The sequence below is a fragment of the Schistocerca gregaria genome, chromosome X, assembly GCF_023897955.1.
Source record: "Schistocerca gregaria isolate iqSchGreg1 chromosome X, iqSchGreg1.2, whole genome shotgun sequence".
NCBI classification, from domain to species: Eukaryota; Metazoa; Arthropoda; class Insecta; order Orthoptera; family Acrididae; genus Schistocerca; species Schistocerca gregaria.
Window position 1 is genome coordinate 114427520 of NC_064931.1, and position 21887 is coordinate 114449406.

Genomic DNA, 21887 nt, shown 5'->3' on the forward strand with positions numbered 1-21887 from the left:
ACCGCAGAATAACCCTGGGTTCGGCGTGGTGCGGCGGAGGGGTGAAGTGGACTGCGGTAGTCTTCATGAGGCTTCATGAGACATGGAGAACAAATGATGTCCAAGCCATTCACTGTTATCTTAGTGAGCAGCCACTCACGAAACTGGAGGTGCTGAGGAGCATTTGCTGGTTTTAATGCATGAACAACATACACTCGGTAGAGATGCATGTGCAGGTCCAGGTGTAAAATTGGTTCGCACGATCTACGTGATATGTCGGTCTCTGAAGCATTTTCTAGTGAACTGCAGCTACATTTTCTGGTGTGCTGAGAGGATTCAGAATGTCCACCGGGGGCCGAACCGCAGAATAACCCTGGGTTCGGCGTGGTGCGGCGGAGGGGTGAAGTGGACTGCGGTAGTCTTCATGAGGCTTCATGAGACATGGAGAACAAATGATGTCCAAGCCATTCACTGTTATCTTAGTGAGCAGCCACTCACGAAACTGGAGGTGCTGAGGAGCATTTGCTGGTTTTAATGCATGAACAACATACACTCGGTATAGATGCATGTGCAGGTCCAGGTGTAAAATTGGTTCGCATGATCTATGTGATATGTCGGTCTCTGAAGCATTTTCTAGTGAACTGCAGCTACATTTTCTGGTGTGCTGAGAGGATTCAGAATGTCCACCTGGGGCCGAACCGCAGAATAACCCTGGGTTCGGCGTGGTGCGGCGGAGGGGTGAAGTGGACTGCGGTAGTCTTCATGAGGCTTCATGAGACATGGAGAACAAATGATGTCCAAGCCATTCACTGTTATCTTAGTGAGCAGCCACTCACGAAACTGGAGGTGCTGAGGAGCATTTGCTGGTTTTAATGCATGAACAACATACACTCGGTATAGATGCATGTGCAGGTCCAGGTGTAAAATTGGTTCGCATGATCTACGTGATATGTCGGTCTCTGAAGCATTTTCTAGTGAACTGCAGCTACATTTTCTGGTGTGCTGAGAGGATTCAGAATGTCCACCGGGGGCCGAACCGCAGAATAACCCTGGGTTCGGCGTGGTGCGGCGGAGGGGTGAAGTGGACTGCGGTAGTCTTCATGAGGCTTCATGAGACATGGAGAACAAATGATGTCCAAGCCATTCACTGTTATCTTAGTGAGCAGCCACTCACGAAACTGGAGGTGCTGAGGAGCATTTGCTGGTTTTAATGCATGAACAACATACACTCGGTATAGATGCATGTGCAGGTCCAGGTGTAAAATTGGTTCGCATGATCTACGTGATATGTCGGTCTCTGAAGCATTTTCTAGTGAACTGCAGCTACATTTTCTGGTGTGCTGAGAGGATTCAGAATGTCCACCGGGGGCCGAACCGCAGAATAACCCTGGGTTCGGCGTGGTGCGGCGGAGGGGTGAAGTGGACTGCGGTAGTCTTCATGAGGCTTCATGAGACATGGAGAACAAATGATGTCCAAGCCATTCACTGTTATCTTAGTGAGCAGCCACTCACGAAACTGGAGGTGCTGAGGAGCATTTGATGGTTTTAATGCATGAACAACATACACTCGGTATAGATGCATGTGCAGGTCCAGGTGTAAAATTGGTTCGCATGATCTACGTGATATGTCGGTCTCTGAAGCATTTTCTAGTGAACTGCAGCTACATTTTCTGGTGTGCTGAGAGGATTCAGAATGTCCACCGGGGGCCGAACCGCAGAATAACCCTGGGTTCGGCGTGGTGCGGCGGAGGGGTGAAGTGGACTGCGGTAGTCTTCATGAGGCTTCATGAGACATGGAGAACAAATGATGTCCAAGCCATTCACTGTTATCTTAGTGAGCAGCCACTCACGAAACTGGAGGTGCTGAGGAGCATTTGCTGGTTTTAATGCATGAACAACATACACTCGGTATAGATGCATGTGCAGGTCCAGGTGTAAAATTGGTTCGCATGATCTACGTGATATGTCGGTCTCTGAAGCATTTTCTAGTGAACTGCAGCTACATTTTCTGGTGTGCTGAGAGGATTCAGAATGTCCACCGGGGGCCGAACCGCAGAATAACCCTGGGTTCGGCGTGGTGCGGCGGAGGGGTGAAGTGGACTGCGGTAGTCTTCATGAGGCTTCATGAGACATGGAGAACAAATGATGTCCAAGCCATTCACTGTTATCTTAGTGAGCAGCCACTCACGAAACTGGAGGTGCTGAGGAGCATTTGCTGGTTTTAATGCATGAACAACATACACTCGGTATAGATGCATGTGCAGGTCCAGGTGTAAAATTGGTTCGCATGATCTACGTGATATGTCGGTCTCTGAAGCATTTTCTAGTGAACTGCAGCTACATTTTCTGGTGTGCTGAGAGGATTCAGAATGTCCACCGGGGGCCGAACCGCAGAATAACCCTGGGTTCGGCGTGGTGCGGCGGAGGGGTGAAGTGGACTGCGGTAGTCTTCATGAGGCTTCATGAGACATGGAGAACAAATGATGTCCAAGCCATTCACTGTTATCTTAGTGAGCAGCCACTCACGAAACTGGAGGTGCTGAGGAGCATTTGCTGGTTTTAATGCATGAACAACATACACTCGGTATAGATGCATGTGCAGGTCCAGGTGTAAAATTGGTTCGCATGATCTACGTGATATGTCGGTCTCTGAAGCATTTTCTAGTGAACTGCAGCTACATTTTCTGGTGTGCTGAGAGGATTCAGAATGTCCACCGGGGGCCGAACCGCAGAATAACCCTGGGTTCGGCGTAGTGCGGCGGAGGGGTGAAGTGGACTGCGGTAGTCTTCATGAGGCTTCATGAGACATGGAGAACAAATGATGTCCAAGCCATTCACTGTTATCTTAGTGAGCAGCCACTCACGAAACTGGAGGTGCTGAGGAGCATTTGCTGGTTTTAATGCATGAACAACATACACTCGGTATAGATGCATGTGCAGGTCCAGGTGTAAAATTGGTTCGCATGATCCACGTGATATGTCGGTCTCTGAAGCATTTTCTAGTGAACTGCAGCTACATTTTCTGGTGTGCTGAGAGGATTCAGAATGTCCACCGGGGGCCGAACCGCAGAATAACCCTGGGTTCGGCGTGGTGCGGCGGAGGGGTGAAGTGGACTGCGGTAGTCTTCATGAGGCTTCATGAGACATGGAGAACAAATGATGTCCAAGCCATTCACTGTTATCTTAGTGAGCAGCCACTCACGAAACTGGAGGTGCTGAGGAGCATTTGCTGGTTTTAATGCATGAACAACATACACTCGGTAGAGATGCATGTGCAGGTCCAGGTGTAAAATTGGTTCGCATGATCTACGTGATATGTCGGTCTCTGAAGCATTTTCTAGTGAACTGCAGCTACATTTTCTGGTGTGCTGAGAGGATTCAGAATGTCCACCGGGGGCCGAACCGCAGAATAACCCTGGGTTCGGCGTGGTGCGGCGGAGGGGTGAAGTGGACTGCGGTAGTCTTCATGAGGCTTCATGAGACATGGAGAACAAATGATGTCCAAGCCATTCACTGTTATCTTAGTGAGCAGCCACTCACGAAACTGGAGGTGCTGAGGAGCATTTGCTGGTTTTAATGCATGAACAACATACACTCGGTATAGATGCATGTGCAGGTCCAGGTGTAAAATTGGTTCGCATGATCTACGTGATATGTCGGTCTCTGAAGCATTTTCTAGTGAACTGCAGCTACATTTTCTGGTGTGCTGAGAGGATTCAGAATGTCCACCGGGGCCGAACCGCAGAATAACCCTGGGTTCGGCGTGGTGCGGCGGAGGGGTGAAGTGGACTGCGGTAGTCTTCATGAGGCTTCATGAGACATGGAGAACAAATGATGTCCAAGCCATTCACTGTTATCTTAGTGAGCAGCCACTCATGAAACTGGAGGTGCTGAGGAGCATTTGCTGGTTTTAATGCATGAACAACATACACTCGGTATAGATGCATGTGCAGGTCCAGGTGTAAAATCGGTTCGCATGATCTACGTGATATGTCGGTCTCTGAAGCATTTTCTAGTGAACTGCAGCTACATTTTCTGGTGTGCTGAGAGGATTCAGAATGTCCACCGGGGGCCGAACCGCAGAATAACCCTGGGTTCGGCGTGGTGCGGCGGAGGGGTGAAGTGGACTGCGGTAGTCTTCATGAGGCTTCATGAGACATGGAGAACAAATGATGTCCAAGCCATTCACTGTTATCTTAGTGAGCAGCCACTCACGAAACTGGAGGTGCTGAGGAGCATTTGCTGGTTTTAATGCATGAACAACATACACTCGGTATAGATGCATGTGCAGGTCCAGGTGTAAAATTGGTTCGCATGATCTACGTGATATGTCGGTCTCTGAAGCATTTTCTAGTGAACTGCAGCTACATTTTCTGGTGTGCTGAGAGGATTCAGAATGTCCACCGGGGGCCGAACCGCAGAATAACCCTGGGTTCGGCGTGGTGCGGCGGAGGGGTGAAGTGGACTGCGGTAGTCTTCATGAGGCTTCATGAGACATGGAGAACAAATGATGTCCAAGCCATTCACTGTTATCTTAGTGAGCAGCCACTCACGAAACTGGAGGTGCTGAGTAGCATTTGCTGGTTTTAATGCATGAACAACATACACTCGGTATAGATGCATGTGCAGGTCCAGGTGTAAAATTGGTTCGCATGATCTACGTGATATGTCGGTCTCTGAAGCATTTTCTAGTGAACTGCAGCTACATTTTCTGGTGTGCTGAGAGGATTCAGAATGTCCACCGGGGGCCGAACCGCAGAATAACCCTGGGTTCGGCGTGGTGCGGCGGAGGGGTGAAGTGGACTGCGGTAGTCTTCATGAGGCTTCATGAGACATGGAGAACAAATGATGTCCAAGCCATTCACTGTTATCTTAGTGAGCAGCCACTCACGAAACTGGAGGTGCTGAGGAGCATTTGCTGGTTTTAATGCATGAACAACATACACTCGGTATAGATGCATGTGCAGGTCCAGGTGTAAAATTGGTTCGCATGATCTACGTGATATGTCGGTCTCTGAAGCATTTTCTAGTGAACTGCAGCTACATTTTCTGGTGTGCTGAGAGGATTCAGAATGTCCACCGGGGGCCGAACCGCAGAATAACCCTGGGTTCGGCGTGGTGCGGCGGAGGGGTGAAGTGGACTGCGGTAGTCTTCATGAGGCTTCATGAGACATGGAGAACAAATGATGTCCAAGCCATTCACTGTTATCTTAGTGAGCAGCCACTCACGAAACTGGAGGTGCTGAGGAGCATTTGCTGGTTTTAATGCATGAACAACATACACTCGGTATAGATGCATGTGCAGGTCCAGGTGTAAAATTGGTTCGCATGATCTACGTGATATGTCGGTCTCTGAAGCATTTTCTAGTGAACTGCAGCTACATTTTCTGGTGTGCTGAGAGGATTCAGAATGTCCACCGGGGGCCGAACCGCAGAATAACCCTGGGTTCGGCGTAGTGCGGCGGAGGGGTGAAGTGGACTGCGGTAGTCTTCATGAGGCTTCATGAGACATGGAGAACAAATGATGTCCAAGCCATTCACTGTTATCTTAGTGAGCAGCCACTCACGAAACTGGAGGTGCTGAGGAGCATTTGCTGGTTTTAATGCATGAACAACATACACTCGGTATAGATGCATGTGCAGGTCCAGGTGTAAAATTGGTTCGCATGATCTACGTGATATGTCGGTCTCTGAAGCATTTTCTAGTGAACTGCAGCTACATTTTCTGGTGTGCTGAGAGGATTCAGAATGTCCACCGGGGGCCGAACCGCAGAATAACCCTGGGTTCGGCGTAGTGCGGCGGAGGGGTGAAGTGGACTGCGGTAGTCTTCATGAGGCTTCATGAGACATGGAGAACAAATGATGTCCAAGCCATTCACTGTTATCTTAGTGAGCAGCCACTCACGAAACTGGAGGTGCTGAGGAGCATTTGCTGGTTTTAATGCATGAACAACATACACTCGGTATAGATGCATGTGCAGGTCCATGTGTAAAATCGGTTCGCATGATCTACGTGATATGTCGGTCTCTGAAGCATTTTCTAGTGAACTGCAGCTACATTTTCTGGTGTGCTGAGAGGATTCAGAATGTCCACCGGGGGCCGAACCGCAGAATAACCCTGGGTTCGGCGTGGTGCGGCGGAGGGGTGAAGTGGACTGCGGTAGTCTTCATGAGGCTTCATGAGACATGGAGAACAAATGATGTCCAAGCCATTCACTGTTATCTTAGTGAGCAGCCACTCACGAAACTGGAGGTGCTGAGGAGCATTTGCTGGTTTTAATGCATGAACAACATACACTCGGTATAGATGCATGTGCAGGTCCAGGTGTAAAATCGGTTCGCATGATCTACGTGATATGTCGGTCTCTGAAGCATTTTCTAGTGAACTGCAGCTACATTTTCTGTTGTGCTGAGAGGATTCAGAATGTCCACCGGGCGCCGAACCGCAGAATAACCCTGGGTTCGGCGTGGTGCGGCGGAGGGGTGAAGTGGACTGCGGTAGTCTTCATGAGGCTTCATGAGACATGGAGAACAAATGATGTCCAAGCCATTCACTGTTATCTTAGTGAGCAGCCACTCACGAAACTGGAGGTGCTGAGGAGCATTTGCTGGTTTTAATGCATGAACAACATACACTCGGTATAGATGCATGTGCAGGTCCAGGTGTAAAATTGGTTCGCATGATCTACGTGATATGTCGGTCTCTGAAGCATTTTCTAGTGAACTGCAGCTACATTTTCTGGTGTGCTGAGAGGATTCAGAATGTCCACCGGGGGCCGAACCGCAGAATAACCCTGGGTTCGGCGTGGTGCGGCGGAGGGGTGAAGTGGACTGCGGTAGTCTTCATGAGGCTTCATGAGACATGGAGAACAAATGATGTCCAAGCCATTCACTGTTATCTTAGTGAGCAGCCACTCACGAAACTGGAGGTGCTGAGGAGTATTTGCTGGTTTTAATGCATGAACAACATACACTCGGTATAGATGCATGTGCAGGTCCAGGTGTAAAATTGGTTCGCATGATCTACGTGATATGTCGGTCTCTGAAGCATTTTCTAGTGAATTGCAGCTACATTTTCTGGTGTGCTGAGAGGATTCAGAATGTCCACCGGGGGCCGAACCGCAGAATAACCCTGGGTTCGGCGTGGTGCGGCGGAGGGGTGAAGTGGACTGCGGTAGTCTTCATGAGGCTTCATGAGACATGGAGAACAAATGATGTCCAAGCCATTCACTGTTATCTTAGTGAGCAGCCACTCACGAAACTGGAGGTGCTGAGGAGCATTTGCTGGTTTTAAGGCATGAACAACATACACTCGGTAGAGATGCATGTGCAGGTCCAGGTGTAAAATTGGTTCGCATGATCTACGTGATATGTCGGTCTCTGAAGCATTTTCTAGTGAACTGCAGCTACATTTTCTGGTGTGCTGAGAGGATTCAGAATGTCCACCGGGGGCCGAACCGCAGAATAACCCTGGGTTCGGCGTGGTGCGGCGGAGGGGTGAAGTGGACTGCGGTAGTCTTCATGAGGCTTCATGAGACATGGAGAACAAATGATGTCCAAGCCATTCACTGTTATCTTAGTGAGCAGCCACTCACGAAACTGGAGGTGCTGAGGAGCATTTGCTGGTTTTAATGCATGAACAACATACACTCGGTATAGATGCATGTGCAGGTCCAGGTGTAAAATTGGTTCGCATGATCTACGTTATATGTCGGTCTCTGAAGCATTTTCTAGTGAACTGCAGCTACATTTTCTGGTGTGCTGAGAGGATTCAGAATGTCCACCGGGGGCCGAACCGCAGAATAACCCTGGGTTCGGCGTGGTGCGGCGGAGGGGTGAAGTGGACTGCGGTAGTCTTCATGAGGCTTCATGAGACATGGAGAACAAATGATGTCCAAGCCATTCACTGTTATCTTAGTGAGCAGCCACTCACGAAACTGGAGGTGCTGAGGAGCATTTGCTGGTTTTAATGCATGAACAACATACACTCGGTAGAGATGCATGTGCAGGTCCAGGTGTAAAATTGGTTCGCATGATCTACGTGATATGTCGGTCTCTGAAGCATTTTCTAGTGAACTGCAGCTACATTTTCTGGTGTGCTGAGAGGATTCAGAATGTCCACCGGGGGCCGAACCGCAGAATAACCCTGGGTTCGTCATGGTGCAGCGGAGGGGTGAAGTGGACTGCGGTAGTCTTCATGAGGCTTCATGAGACATGGAGAACAAATGATGTCCAAGCCATTCACTGTTATCTTAGTGAGCAGCCACTCACGAAACTGGAGGTGCTGAGGAGCATTTGCTGGTTTTAATGCATGAACAACATACACTCGGTAGAGATGCATGTGCAGGTCCAGGTGTAAAATTGGTTCGCATGATCTACGTGATATGTCGGTCTCTGAAGCATTTTCTAGTGAACTGCAGCTACATTTTCTGGTGTGCTGAGAGGATTCAGAATGTCCACCGGGGGCCGAACCGCAGAATAACCCTGGGTTCGGCGTGGTGCGGCGGAGGGGTGAAGTGGACTGCGGTAGTCTTCATGAGGCTTCATGAGACATGGAGAACAAATGATGTCCAAGCCATTCACTGTTATCTTAGTGAGCAGCCACTCACGAAACTGGAGGTGCTGAGGAGCATTTGCTGGTTTTAATGCATGAACAACATACACTCGGTATAGATGCATGTGCAGGTCCAGGTGTAAAATTGGTTCGCATGATCTACGTGATATGTCGGTCTCTGAAGCATTTTCTAGTGAACTGCAGCTACATTTTCTGGTGTGCTGAGAGGATTCAGAATGTCCACCGGGGGCCGAACCGCAGAATAACCCTGGGTTCGGCGTGGTGCGGCGGAGGGGTGAAGTGGACTGCGGTAGTCTTCATGAGGCTTCATGAGACATGGAGAACAAATGATGTCCAAGCCATTCACTGTTATCTTAGTGAGCAGCCACTCACGAAACTGGAGGTGCTGAGGAGCATTTGCTGGTTTTAATGCATGAACAACATACACTCGGTATAGATGCATGTGCAGGTCCAGGTGTAAAATTGGTTCGCATGATCTACGTGATATGTCGGTCTCTGAAGCATTTTCTAGTGAACTGCTGCTACATTTTCTGGTGTGCTGAGAGGATTCAGAATGTCCACCGGGGGCCGAACCGCAGAATAACCCTGGGTTCGGCGTGGTGCGGCGGAGGGGTGAAGTGGACTGCGGTAGTCTTCATGAGGCTTCATGAGACATGGAGAACAAATGATGTCCAAGCCATTCACTGTTATCTTAGTGAGCAGCCACTCACGAAACTGGAGGTGCTGAGGAGCATTTGCTGGTTTTAATGCATGAACAACATACACTCGGTATAGATGCATGTGCAGGTCCAGGTGTAAAATTGGTTCGCATGATCTACGTGATATGTCGGTCTCTGAAGCATTTTCTAGTGAACTGCAGCTACATTTTCTGGTGTGCTGAGAGGATTCAGAATGTCCACCGGGGGCCGAACCGCAGAATAACCCTGGGTTCGGCGTGGTGCGGCGGAGGGGTGAAGTGGACTGCGGTAGTCTTCATGAGGCTTCATGAGACATGGAGAACAAATGATGTCCAAGCCATTCACTGTTATCTTAGTGAGCAGCCACTCACGAAACTGGAGGTGCTGAGTAGCATTTGCTGGTTTTAATGCATGAACAACATACACACGGTATAGATGCATGTGCAGGTCCAGGTGTAAAATTGGTTCGCATGATCTACGTGATATGTCGGTCTCTGAAGCATTTTCTAGTGAACTGCAGCTACATTTTCTGGTGTGCTGAGAGGATTCAGAATGTCCACCGGGGGCCGAACCGCAGAATAACCCTGGGTTCGGCGTGGTGCGGCGGAGGGGTGAAGTGGACTGCGGTAGTCTTCATGAGGCTTCATGAGACATGGAGAACAAATGATGTCCAAGCCATTCACTGTTATCTTAGTGAGCAGCCACTCACGAAACTGGAGGTGCTGAGGAGCATTTGCTGGTTTTAATGCATGAACAACATACACTCGGTATAGATGCATGTGCAGGTCCAGGTGTAAAATTGGTTCGCATGATCTACGTGATATGTCGGTCTCTGAAGCATTTTCTAGTGAACTGCAGCTACATTTTCTGGTGTGCTGAGAGGATTCAGAATGTCCACCGGGGCCGAACCGCAGAATAACCCTGGGTTCGGCGTGGTGCGGCGGAGGGGTGAAGTGGACTGCGGTAGTCTTCATGAGGCTTCATGAGACATGGAGAACAAATGATGTCCAAGCCATTCACTGTTATCTTAGTGAGCAGCCACTCACGAAACTGGAGGTGCTGAGGAGCATTTGCTGGTTTTAATGCATGAACAACATACACTCGGTATAGATGCATGTGCAGGTCCAGGTGTAAAATTGGTTCGCATGATCTACGTGATATGTCGGTCTCTGAAGCATTTTCTAGTGAACTGCAGCTACATTTTCTGGTGTGCTGAGAGGATTCAGAATGTCCACCGGGGGCCGAACCGCAGAATAACCCTGGGTTCGGCGTGGTGCGGCGGAGGGGTGAAGTGTACTGCGGTAGTCTTCGTGAGGTTCTGGAGCACTGCGGCTGTGGCGGGGACGGAGCCTCTCCGTGGTTTCTAGGTCCCCGGTTAACATACAATACAATACAATACAATATTAACAACCACAAACCTTCGTTGTACAATATGTCTGCCTCCTATTACTAGAAGCAAACGAAGAAGAGGGGGAGAGAACAACAACCTAGGATCATTGATCTCACTTATTAATTGCGTAGAAGTTATTACATTTAAAGAGTTTACTCCTTGATACTAAGATTAAATTTAATGTTTGCTACAGAACAGGAAAATTTTACTCCGACTATGCGGCAGGTAAAACACATAAGGTTCGTGTACACTTATTTCGTCACGAGGTACACTTCTTTTTAACGATGTCTTTATTACACAATTGTCGGTGGGACGGCATACCTGCCATTGTAGCAGCAGTAACCGATCAAACAACTGCGTCAGACACTTGTTGGCATAGATGGGTGTTGCCGACCCTAGCGCCGTATTCTGTCTCTTTACATATCTATGTATGAAGACGCATGCCTACACTAGTATCCTTGGCGCTTTAGTGTATATGTAATACAAAATTTTCGCTGTTGTAATGTCATTAAAATATCAATCATTACAGCAGACAATCTTCATATGTGTACCCCGTTTGTGTTTCGTTGTTAAAATGCCAAATATTTGGATAACGTTCGCTTGATTCGTGGTGAGGGCAGATTGATCACATCTTAAGATGAAATATTTATAAATGACAGAGCAACAAGCACCTGCGCCATAAAAATTGTGTCACCGGTTTGCAATCCACTTTGCCAACCATGTAATGTTTACTCTTCCAGACAGGTTAAAATTTTCGCAAAAAGAAAATCAATATTCTATAAACTTTGTAGACTAATAGAAAAATCGTTTCAAGTAAAGATTCCATAAAAACACATTCTTTAAATCTGCATCAGTTTTGTGGAGCTGCTTTCACAAAGCTAAACTTAACTCTGCCCGAACAGGCCATGAAGACCCAACGGTACCGACCGGCCGCCGCGTCATCCTCAGGTCACAGGCTTCACTGGAGGCGGTTATTTGAGGGGCATCTGGTCAGCACACCGCTCTCCTGGCCGTTTGTCACTTTCAGAGACCGGAGCCGCAACTTCGCAATCAATTAGCTCCTCAGTTTGCCTCACAAGGGCTGAGTGTACCCTGCTTGCCAACAGCGCTCGGCAGACCGGATGGTCACCCATCCAAGTGCTAGCCCAGCTCGACAGCGCTTAACAACGGAGATCTGACGGGAACCGGTGTTACCACTGCGACAAGGCCGTTGGCAGCTGCTTTCACAGGAATGATGAAATATGCAAGGTTTGCATCGAAGTTGAGAAAAGTGAGAACAATCTTTTTGGATCAAATCGAACTGTATTTCGCGGTACCGCTCCTCAAAAATCCGAGTGTTAGTAGTGCAGTAACTTTCATTAAATATGCTAGGTGTGCATGGTGCTCCACGAATTTTCATTTCGGTTGCTTCTATGACAAATACCATCCAGAATTTTGTTGTAGCGCAGCAAGTGATACAAGGGGCGGGTACTAAGCCGATTCTGTAATATAGTCCGTGACAGATGGAATACACTTTTTGAAGAAAGTTTGCTTTAATAATTGATTTATTAATGAAACTAGTATGTCGAAAATGACTAGTTTTGAATAACTTTGCATGACATGTACTGTTTAATGATATTCTGTATAATGAAATTGAAAAAAAGTACTCATTCAGAATTGGACCTTGACCCGTCTGTGTGATAGCGGCCAGTGTTAGCCGCTGCGCTAATTACACGTATTCGATACAATTCTAAAATTACAGGTATAGCGAGTACGCTTAAAACTTCAAAATCGATTTTCTCGGAAAGTTCGGGTCATCGTATGAGAAACCGCTAGCCATGTACTCAAGAAAAGTTCGCCTGCAACAGAGGTGGACAAATGAGCTAGCGCGGTCGTGGGCCTCGTGCACGCCTACACCGCTTTGCCACTGGTGTTGTCAACCAGCAGGCCTCCACCTATCTGCGAACATCGCTCGTTTGTTGCATACGCTACCATGATGATGCTGTAACTTGAGTGGAATACGTCTGAGTAAAAAGAAGAAGACAAATTCTTTGCTCAAGGCGGGTCCAATTAAAAAACTAATTTTTGTAGTCTTTTTGGGTGTTTCCAAGACGTTGGAAACGCACGTGGTTGGTGACGCACATGATTAGCACTCATCTCAGAGTAAGCCCGTGATGTTGGTAGTGGCTGGACTGGCCCACCGTATGTTCATTTTATTGCATGACGCGTGTTGCCACGTCAACGCTACAATCGTGACTTCCAGTTTCAGAAACAGTGTACATATACGGACGGTAAAGATTACGGTTAGAAGGTATAAGAAAGACTGTTACAACGACGCCTCCCCCTTTCCCCACCCGCACGCTGCTGTGTTCTTAAGCTCTCAAGCACTGTGGGCCAGCCGTAAAGGCTCGCCTCAGAGTTCTCCCACCGTAGCAACTGGCTGTGTCTCTTGGGCGGATATTTGCATGCTGCCAGGAGTTTCAATGGAGATGTTAGTACCGACTGTGGAAGGCTATCAACATCGTTCCTAATTTTAGTGGATCCCAATTAATTCGTATATTGAGGAAAGTGCTCACGCGTACGATTCTGATTAAAACGGATGAATATTAAATAATACGATGTATTCCACTAAAACTTACAGACATATAGCCGACAGCAGCCTCACTGACCAGATAAACTACTGACGTACAGAGATAGTAATCAATGAACACAGTAATTATTCAAAAGAACTTAAAACGATTCCTGGGGTTTAGTAGCAAGAGAGGGCTGAAGTTTCACGTGAGTATCTTAACATACACTGATCACGCAGAATATTATGACCACCTACCTAATAGACGATATGTCCACCTTTGGAACGGCTAATAGCGGCGACGCTTTGTGGAGGGAAGCAATGGAGCCTTGGTAGGTTGCTGTAAGAATCTGGCACTACATCTATACACACAAGTCAACTAATTCCGGTAAACTCCTGAAGGGGGGCCGATAAGCTCTGACGCCACATCCAATCACGTCCCAGGTGTGTTCGATCGGGTTCAGAGCTGGCGAGTTGGAGGAGGGGGGGGGGGGGCAGCACATCAATTGAAACTAACCTCAGTGTTCCTCTAATTGTCCATCACACTCCTAGCCTTGTTAGATAGCGCATTATCTTGTAGAAAAATGTCGCTGCTGTCTGGAAACATTGTCGTCATGAAGGGGTGTACGTGGTCTGCAGCTAAGTTACGATACTCCTTGGCTGTCATGTTGCCTTGCACGAACTCCACTGGACCCATGGATTCCCACTTGAATGATCCCCAAAACATAATGGAGCCGCTGCCAGTTTGTCTCCGTACACCAGAGCAGGTACCAGGGAGCCGTTCCCCTGGATGATGGCGAAGGGTGCACTCTCATCAGCATGATGAAGAAGGTATCGGGATTCATCAGACCATGAAACGCTCTGCCACTGAGTCAATGTTCAGTGCCGATGATCACGTGCCCATTTCAGGTGTAGTTCCCCATGTCGTGGTGTTATCATTGGCACATGCATGGGTCGTCTGCTGCGGGACCCATCGTTTGGAGTGTTCTGTACACTGTGTATTCAGACACACTTGTACTCTGCCCAGCATTAAGGTCTGAAGCTACTTCCGCCACGGTACACCGCCTGTCCTGTTTTACCAGTCTGCCCAGCCTACGACGTCCGACATCTGTGATGAGGAGTGGTGCCCAACCCCACGACTTCTGGCCGTGGTTTCACCATGGTTTCGCCACGTGTTTGAAGACACTCATCACAGCGCGCCTCAAACACCCGATAAGTCATGCAGTTTCCGAAACTCTCGTTTCGAGCCTCCGGCCATCACAATCTGCCCTTGGTCAGACTTAGATGGGTCATGCGCCTTCCCCATTGTGTGAATAGTAGTCATTCATCGCCAGGTGCCTCTGCTATCGCCTGGACGGATTTATATCGATAGTGGGTCGTTAGTTATAATTTTCTGGTTGATCAGCGTCTTACAGAGAGGCCTGAAACCATTAGATAATGATCGAAGTGACGAAAGGGGATAGTTGCCATGATGGCTTACCACACAGCAATGTGTGTCGTCTCAATACAAGAGCGTGACGTATTCACGTTCGTAGATTGTTAATGGCAGCGTCTATACATCAACAACATTGTTACCTTCTGCGCAAGGTAATGAGCAGACAAACGTTATTCAGACTCAAGGCGAAAAATGCCCTGTGGCCGAGCGGTTCTAGGCGCTTCAGTCCGGAACCGCGCTGCTGCTACGGCCGCAGGTTCGAATCCTGCCTCGGGTATGGATGTGTGTGATGTACTTAGGTTAGTTAGGTTTAAGTAGTTCTAAGTCGAGGTGACTGATGACCTCTGATGTTAAGTCCCATAGTGCTTAGAACCTTTTTTTCGAAAAATACCGCGCATGTCCGAGTAGTTTTACTGTATCCGTTGGTCCGAAAAGAAGCGGTACCCTGAAGTTTTAATAGCTTCTAAACGTCCGCACACCGGTGTACTTCCGACCTCAAAAACAGGGCTTGTACCAACTGCTGAGAGGGCTGTGGTGACGGAGTGCGTGCTGGGATTTACAGACGCCACACTGTCTTTTTTTTTCAGAGATATTTCCACTTCTACCTATACTCCAACTGCTGAAACACTGTTGTCCTTGTAGCACTGCAGCTGCCCTAGGAAGAATAAGAATAAGAATAAGAAGGGTCGTTTGAAATTTTGTCTGAATTTAACGGTTGTTACCATCTTCACCAAATAATCAAATCCTCTCAAATTGTCGCATCCGAATTTAGTTCCCGTTTTGCTGTTCCTCAATATGTCAGGAATCTGTTACGGTCTCTCTTCTACCTGACTTTGCAATCGGTGGTAAATCTCCGCTTAGTATTTGGAGAAATTCGAAATAAAATCTATAACTTGACAAACGGGTCCATAATCTCCAGTGATGTTTATTTTTGGTGGTCTTGGGTTTCAAGTGGCTGTGAGCACTATGCGACTTAACTTCTGAGGTCATCTGTTGCCTTGAACGTAGAACTAATTAAACCTAACTAACCTAAGGACATCACACACATCCATGCCCGAGGCAGAATTCGAACGTGCAACCGTAGCGGTAGCTCGGTTCCAGACTGCAGCGCCTAGAACCGCACGGCCACTCGGGCCGGCGGTCTAGGGTTTCTTTCTTTGTTAATGGCCTATCGCGAGCGCACATGTGTGTCTCCCGACGCGTGACGATCCTTAACAGGATTTTGCCGTTAGAAGACGTAGCTCTTAACAGCCAGCGAATCTATTTATGTAGGTAAAAAGACTGTAGCGAAGAGTTAAAAGAAACGCATCCAGGGACTACCATTGGCACGCTGGAACGAAACGGTAGTACAACACGTTGCCATGTCTGGATCGTACGAAGGTGGAATGACCAAATAAAAGTAAGTATAGGGAAATCGATTGTCATATTGAGAGTCTTCGTAAGAATTTCGATGAAATGTAATTCATCTACGGAAGAAGTGTCTTATAAAGCTCTTGTAAGACTTTTTTTGGGTACTGCTTATCAGTTTGATACACAAGGCAGGTTAGTTTTATAGAAGTGTTAATATGCATGTAGTTTGGCAGATGGGGCTGACGCTAGCTAAAATAGCGTACAAACCCAGATTAGCGTGCAGGGTCAGCATTTAAAAATCATTTTCCGTCGACTCTAAAGAACTTGTCGACTCATAGATAGTAAGCGAAGAAGTACTTCGCATTTTACTCTACTGAATTTACAATACCTTAAAACCCTTTTGGGGATGGAAATATGAATAGTTCCTTCCAGTTTCCGCCTAGAAACAGTTCACAACCTGCAGCTTTCCGTAGACCACTTAACTGCTTTTCAGGAAATATTCAGAGAGCGCCTCGTCCTTCCGTGAAAAATAATGTCACGTCTGTGTTGCCCTGCGAAGCACCTGCCAGTTCCGCGCAGCTATTCTGAGACGCTTAATCTTCAGAGTAAATCTGTGCATTCCACGATGAAAAGACTTATTTAATGTCAGAAGCTGAATATCCTTTCACGCTGGATATTTTTACTGCTGCGCTACTTCACACCCGCTCCGGGTGCTCACTTATTCTGTGGTTCGTGTGCTGCTGCAGTCATCGTACAGCTACATTTAGTTTTCATATAGCGTATAATGTAATGTTTGTATGTTATATGTGCTACAGTTTTGTGTGGCTCGATAAAACCCGTTTACTGTATGTGCTCTAATTATTATAATAATCATTTACATACGCTTAATTCACAGCGTTGAAGGGAAAACCACAGGACTGCATAGCTGGCTTTATTATTAGAATTTTTAACCCCGTGTTAAAACACCGTCGAGCGCTAATGAATATCCGACAACAACTTAACAGAGATTAATTAATTAATTAGTTATTGCGGGGAAGCGCATTACAGAAAACACAGCGCTTTATGTGCCTAATCAAACTCGTTTGGACTGTTTCACCGCCATCAATTTTACTCTCCTACTCCTGCCCTCTGTTTCTGTCTCATCTGCATCAGTACTTGACAAGCCTACGTACGAGGAGTGGTGCAGAATACTTGCTGTTCTACGAGGGAGGGGCTTAAAAGTAATGCCTCCGAATTTTTTCTATAAAACTCTTAAGGCTTTTTAAATAATAAATGATTAAGGCGAGGGCGGCCAACGTCGTCTTCAGTGTGGATTAACACAAGGTTCGAAAGTAAAATCTATGAACGCTACAAAAAATCCATACCTTCTCTCGCTGACAGTACGGGTAATGTAACTGATGATGATAAACAGAAGGCCAAAATCCTAAACTTAGCTTTCAAAACCTCGTTTAGGATAGAGGACTGCAGCACCGTTCCCTCTTTCAGTGATCGAACAAAGAAAGGATAGTGTTTAGTGTATCTGGGATTGTAAAACAGTTAAGATCCTTACACGCCAGGACGGCATCAGGCATAGACGGTATCCACATAAGATTTTATGTTGACTATGCTACAAATATAGAACCATTCTTATTCGTCATCTATCGGAGATCGTTGGAACGGCGGGAAGTTCCACGGGACTGGAAGAAGGCCCAGGTCATAGCAATCTATAAGAAGGGTAGAATATCGGATGCACATAATTACTGGCCAATTTCACTGACACCGATTTGTTGTAAAATCATGGAAAATATTTTGTGTTCAGACATAATGACCTTTCTAGATTCTGAGAAGCTCATCTGCAGAAACCGACACGGTTTTAGGAAACAGCGGTCATGCGAAACACAGTTGGCCCTCTTTGTGCATGATATACACCAGGCTCTAGATACCGGCTCCCAGGTTGATGCCATATTTCTCGACTTTCGAAAGGCGTTCGACTCATTTCCGCACTGTCGCTTGCTAGAAAAAGTGCGGGCTTACGGTCTATCCGATGACATATGCGGTTGGATAGGGTTTTCTGACAGGGAGCTGTATATGTCGTCCTGAACGGGGTGACTTCAACAGAAACAAGCGTAACTTCTGGTGTACCCCAGCTCAGCGTAATAGGTCTTCTGCTTTTTACGATTTACATAAACGATCTGGTTGATGGTATTGACAGCGGCCTTAGACTGTTTACCGATGGTCTGTAGTCTACAGGAAAACAGTATCACACGAAAGTTGTGAACAGATACATGAGGATTTGCATAAAATAAGTGCGTGGTGTAATGACTGGCAGTTATCTCTCAATATTAGTAAGTGTAACCTACTGCGTATAACAAGGCGAAAATTGCCATTAATGTACGAGTACAAAATAAACGCTCAGTCTTTGGAAGAGGTAACGTCCGTCAAGTATCTGGGTGTGACTATTCGAAATGATCTCAAATGGAATGATCAGATTACTCATATAACGGGTAAGGCGAACTGTAGATTACGGTATATTGGTAGAATCCTGAAGCGGCGCAGTCCTTCAACAAAGGACATAGGTTACAATACGTTAGTTCGTCCAGTTATGGAATATCGTTCGTCTGCGTTGGACCCTTTCCAGTTGGGTCTGATTCAAGAGATTGAGAAGGTCCAAAGCAGAGCAGCAAGATTTGTGACTAGTACATTTAGCCATCGTGAGAGCGTTACAAATCTCATAGGAAGTTTGAAGTGGGACACACTTGCAGATAGACAGATAGACGGCGCGCTAAACAGAAGGGGCTGCTCACTAAATTACCACCAACTTTCCAATCACGCAATGATCACGATTCAAAGATAAGGGAAATAAGAGCTCGTACTGAGGCGTTCATGCAGACGTTTTTCCCTCGCGAGATCCGTGAGTGGAACGGAGGGGGGGAATATGACTTTGGCCCAAATCGTGCCCTCCGCCACACACCGCTTGGTGGTTAGCGGAGTATATATGTAGATATAGATGTAGAACTCTTACGGGAATCAGCGAAATGCCGGGAGCAATTAAGATAACGGACAAGGGGCAGTGTGTGGATGTCGGTCTGGCGGGTGGTGTGCTAGGTAGTTGCCGTGACCGCTGTGTCCCGGTGGCGCAGTCTCTTCCTAGAAAGCAGGAGACCTAGGTTCGAATCCCGGTCAGGCACAATTTTTTAACTTCCCCCATTAATTCAAATCAAATCCCCCTTGCAGCCAATGTGTGTAACTCCTTTGTGTTCTTTTTAAATAAAACAAACGGTATGAACAGTATACATCTTTATTCCCCATGTCTGCATACTTGCAGTCATCTGCCGCTAGAGAGCTCTGAACTGTAGCGTGTAACAGGGCGATGAATAACGTAACTATGTCGGTGCGTGAGAAACAGCGAGCGGTAATCGAGTTCGGAATTCGAAAGTTCGTCTACACAAGAAGCATCACAGTGCCAGACCACACACGAGCGCTGCGACGTCTGCAACAGTCCATTGCCTTGGGTTCACTGCCATCCGTCATCCTCCGAGCAGTCCAGACTTGGCCACAGTCCAGACTTGGCCACATCTGCTTTTCATCTGTTTCCAAAATTTTATAAAACCTTCGAGGACTTCAGTTTGATAGTGACAAAACGGAGGAAGCAGAATTGAGGCTGTGGCTTCGTCAACAAAGTCAAACATTCTGCAGTGACTGTGTCAACAAACTTGTCTCTCGATGGGAGAAATGTGTTCGTCGCCACCGTGACTGTGTTGAGGAATAAATATGTAAACTTGGAAAAGAATGATGTAGAATGTTAATAACGTTTGTTCCATTTATAAATCTTTAAGAGTTTTCATATGGAATTTTCCCAGGCTATTTTTGAGCACGCCATCGCCGCTGTGGCCGAGCAGTTCTCGGCACTTCAGACACTTCAGTCCGTAACAGCGCTGCTGCTGCGGTCACAGGTTCGAATCCTCCCTCGGGCATGGCTGTGTGTGGTGTCCTTAGGTTAGTTAGATATAAGTAGTTCTAAGTCTAGGGGACTGCTGACCTCAGATGTTAAGTCCCATAGTGCTTCGAACCATTTAAACCATTTAGAAATTCTGCCAACGGAATTTTGTGAGTAAGATTATCCACGACGCGCAACTATTATCTTGTAGCGTCTTGCACTGCAGTTAGTTGAGTATCTCTCTGACACTCTCCACTGTGACTAAACCGTGAGACTGCTCTCAACTGTGGACGGTGAGACACCTTTTACTTGAGTGCCCCTATTTTACTACGCTACGCGCCCGTCTACAGTTGTCGCCTGATATATCTTTCATTTTAGCAGATGACACGCGCTCAGCCGATCGCGTCCTCGAGTTTATTAGCGTCAGTGACATGACGTCGGTCGTTTGAAGCTCTTTTTGGGAAAAACAACCCCCTTCCCCTTCTATAATGGTTTCCTAAGCTTTCGTTCTGTCTTTTAGTTTCCCTTCTTTTTAGTTTCGCTCCCATTGCTGCTGATATCCAATTTTTTTTTTCACCTTTCCCTAAGCCACAGACCGGGCGCTAATGACCGTAGCCGTTTTGCTCCCTAAAACCATTAAAAAAAATTGTACTTCTTTAATGTTCCGTAGACGATGAGGTCTTTATAGAGGGAACATAGGTTCGGATTGGCGAATGATGGGGAAGACACCATCCTGGCACCTAACGTATGAGATTCAGAGTAAGCCTTCCACATACAAGTCCGGTGTGTTACCACTGCGCCGTATCTTTCGTCCTCTTTCGTTTATTCAACATGGCAACTTTCCCAGACTGACCAACAATACTCAATAATTAATCGATCGAAGGTGTTATTGACAACTTCTAACGAGCGTGAATTACACTTCCTCAGTATTCTTGAAATAAAACTGAGTCTTGCATCCGGCTTCTCCCAAATGTTATCCGTGAACTTGTAGACATTTATGTAAAATTGAAGGGGATCACTGCTGTCAGCTGCGGCGGGGCATGAAGCGGGATCCGGCTGACCAGCGAAAATGAGTACCACACCGGGATTCGAATCCGGGATCTCCTGCTTACCAGGCACGTGTGGCAACCAGTGTGCTATCCGGGTCACAGTTTTACCGCAACTGCTCGGACTATCTCTGCACGCTACACGGCCGCTCCACACCCCCACTGAGCGTCACCTGACCGCAGTTCCTGTCCATTACAATCCCGTTCAGTACTCAGAGATTCCCACAGGGCGGTCGGACGTACTTGTTCATCCGGACTGAAGAACAGGAGCGAGTAGTGAACTGGAGTACAATGGACAGGGACTGTGAATAGGTGGCGCTCGGTGGGAGTGTGTATCGGCCTTGTGCCGCGCCGAGGTAGTCTGTGCAGTGCTTCGACCATAAATATAATAGACTGGCCCTGACGTCATTTTCGTGGCTCCAACATCTCTGGGCTATAGTCACGTGAATGTTGGCAAAACATGGCTGTAGTCAGCGTTTTGTCAGGGGAAATGGCATTACATTTCACGTGTGTTTCTATGGTAGTGCAGATGCGTTTATTGAAATCTGCTGAAGTGACTTTTATATGTTTTTCACACTTGAAATAGAGTATCACGTAAATTAAAGTGTTGAAAGTGATGCCTGTAAAGTCAGACTCATATTACATTTTGGAAAGTATCCGTGATAATTCGGTTGCAGAAGTAAGTATAACTGTTTCTCGTTCCTACTCATATGTTCCCTAAGGATGAAAACCGAAGGCAGCTTTGGATACAAGCCCTGGAACAGAAAAACTGTAAGCCATCTGCACATACGAGCCTTTTTGTATATACAAGTGAGATTATAATAAGGTAAGAACGCCTATAGTCGACACATGAAGAGAATTTTTTTCTGCCTTCTAATACTATTAAATAAATGTAGGCTCCAAAATTATTTGGTAAAACTTCAAAGTCTCACCTTTCATCTAAAATATCATTTTTTTAAACTGATAGTTTA

At 47.0% G+C, this 21887-nt stretch overlaps 1 pseudogene; it reads right to left on the minus strand.

Moving 5' to 3' along the window:
• Positions 1-11718: 11718 nt before the first annotated feature.
• On the minus strand, positions 11719-11836 carry LOC126299843 (5S ribosomal RNA; annotated as a pseudogene).
• Between the last annotated feature and the right edge of the window lie 10051 nt (positions 11837-21887).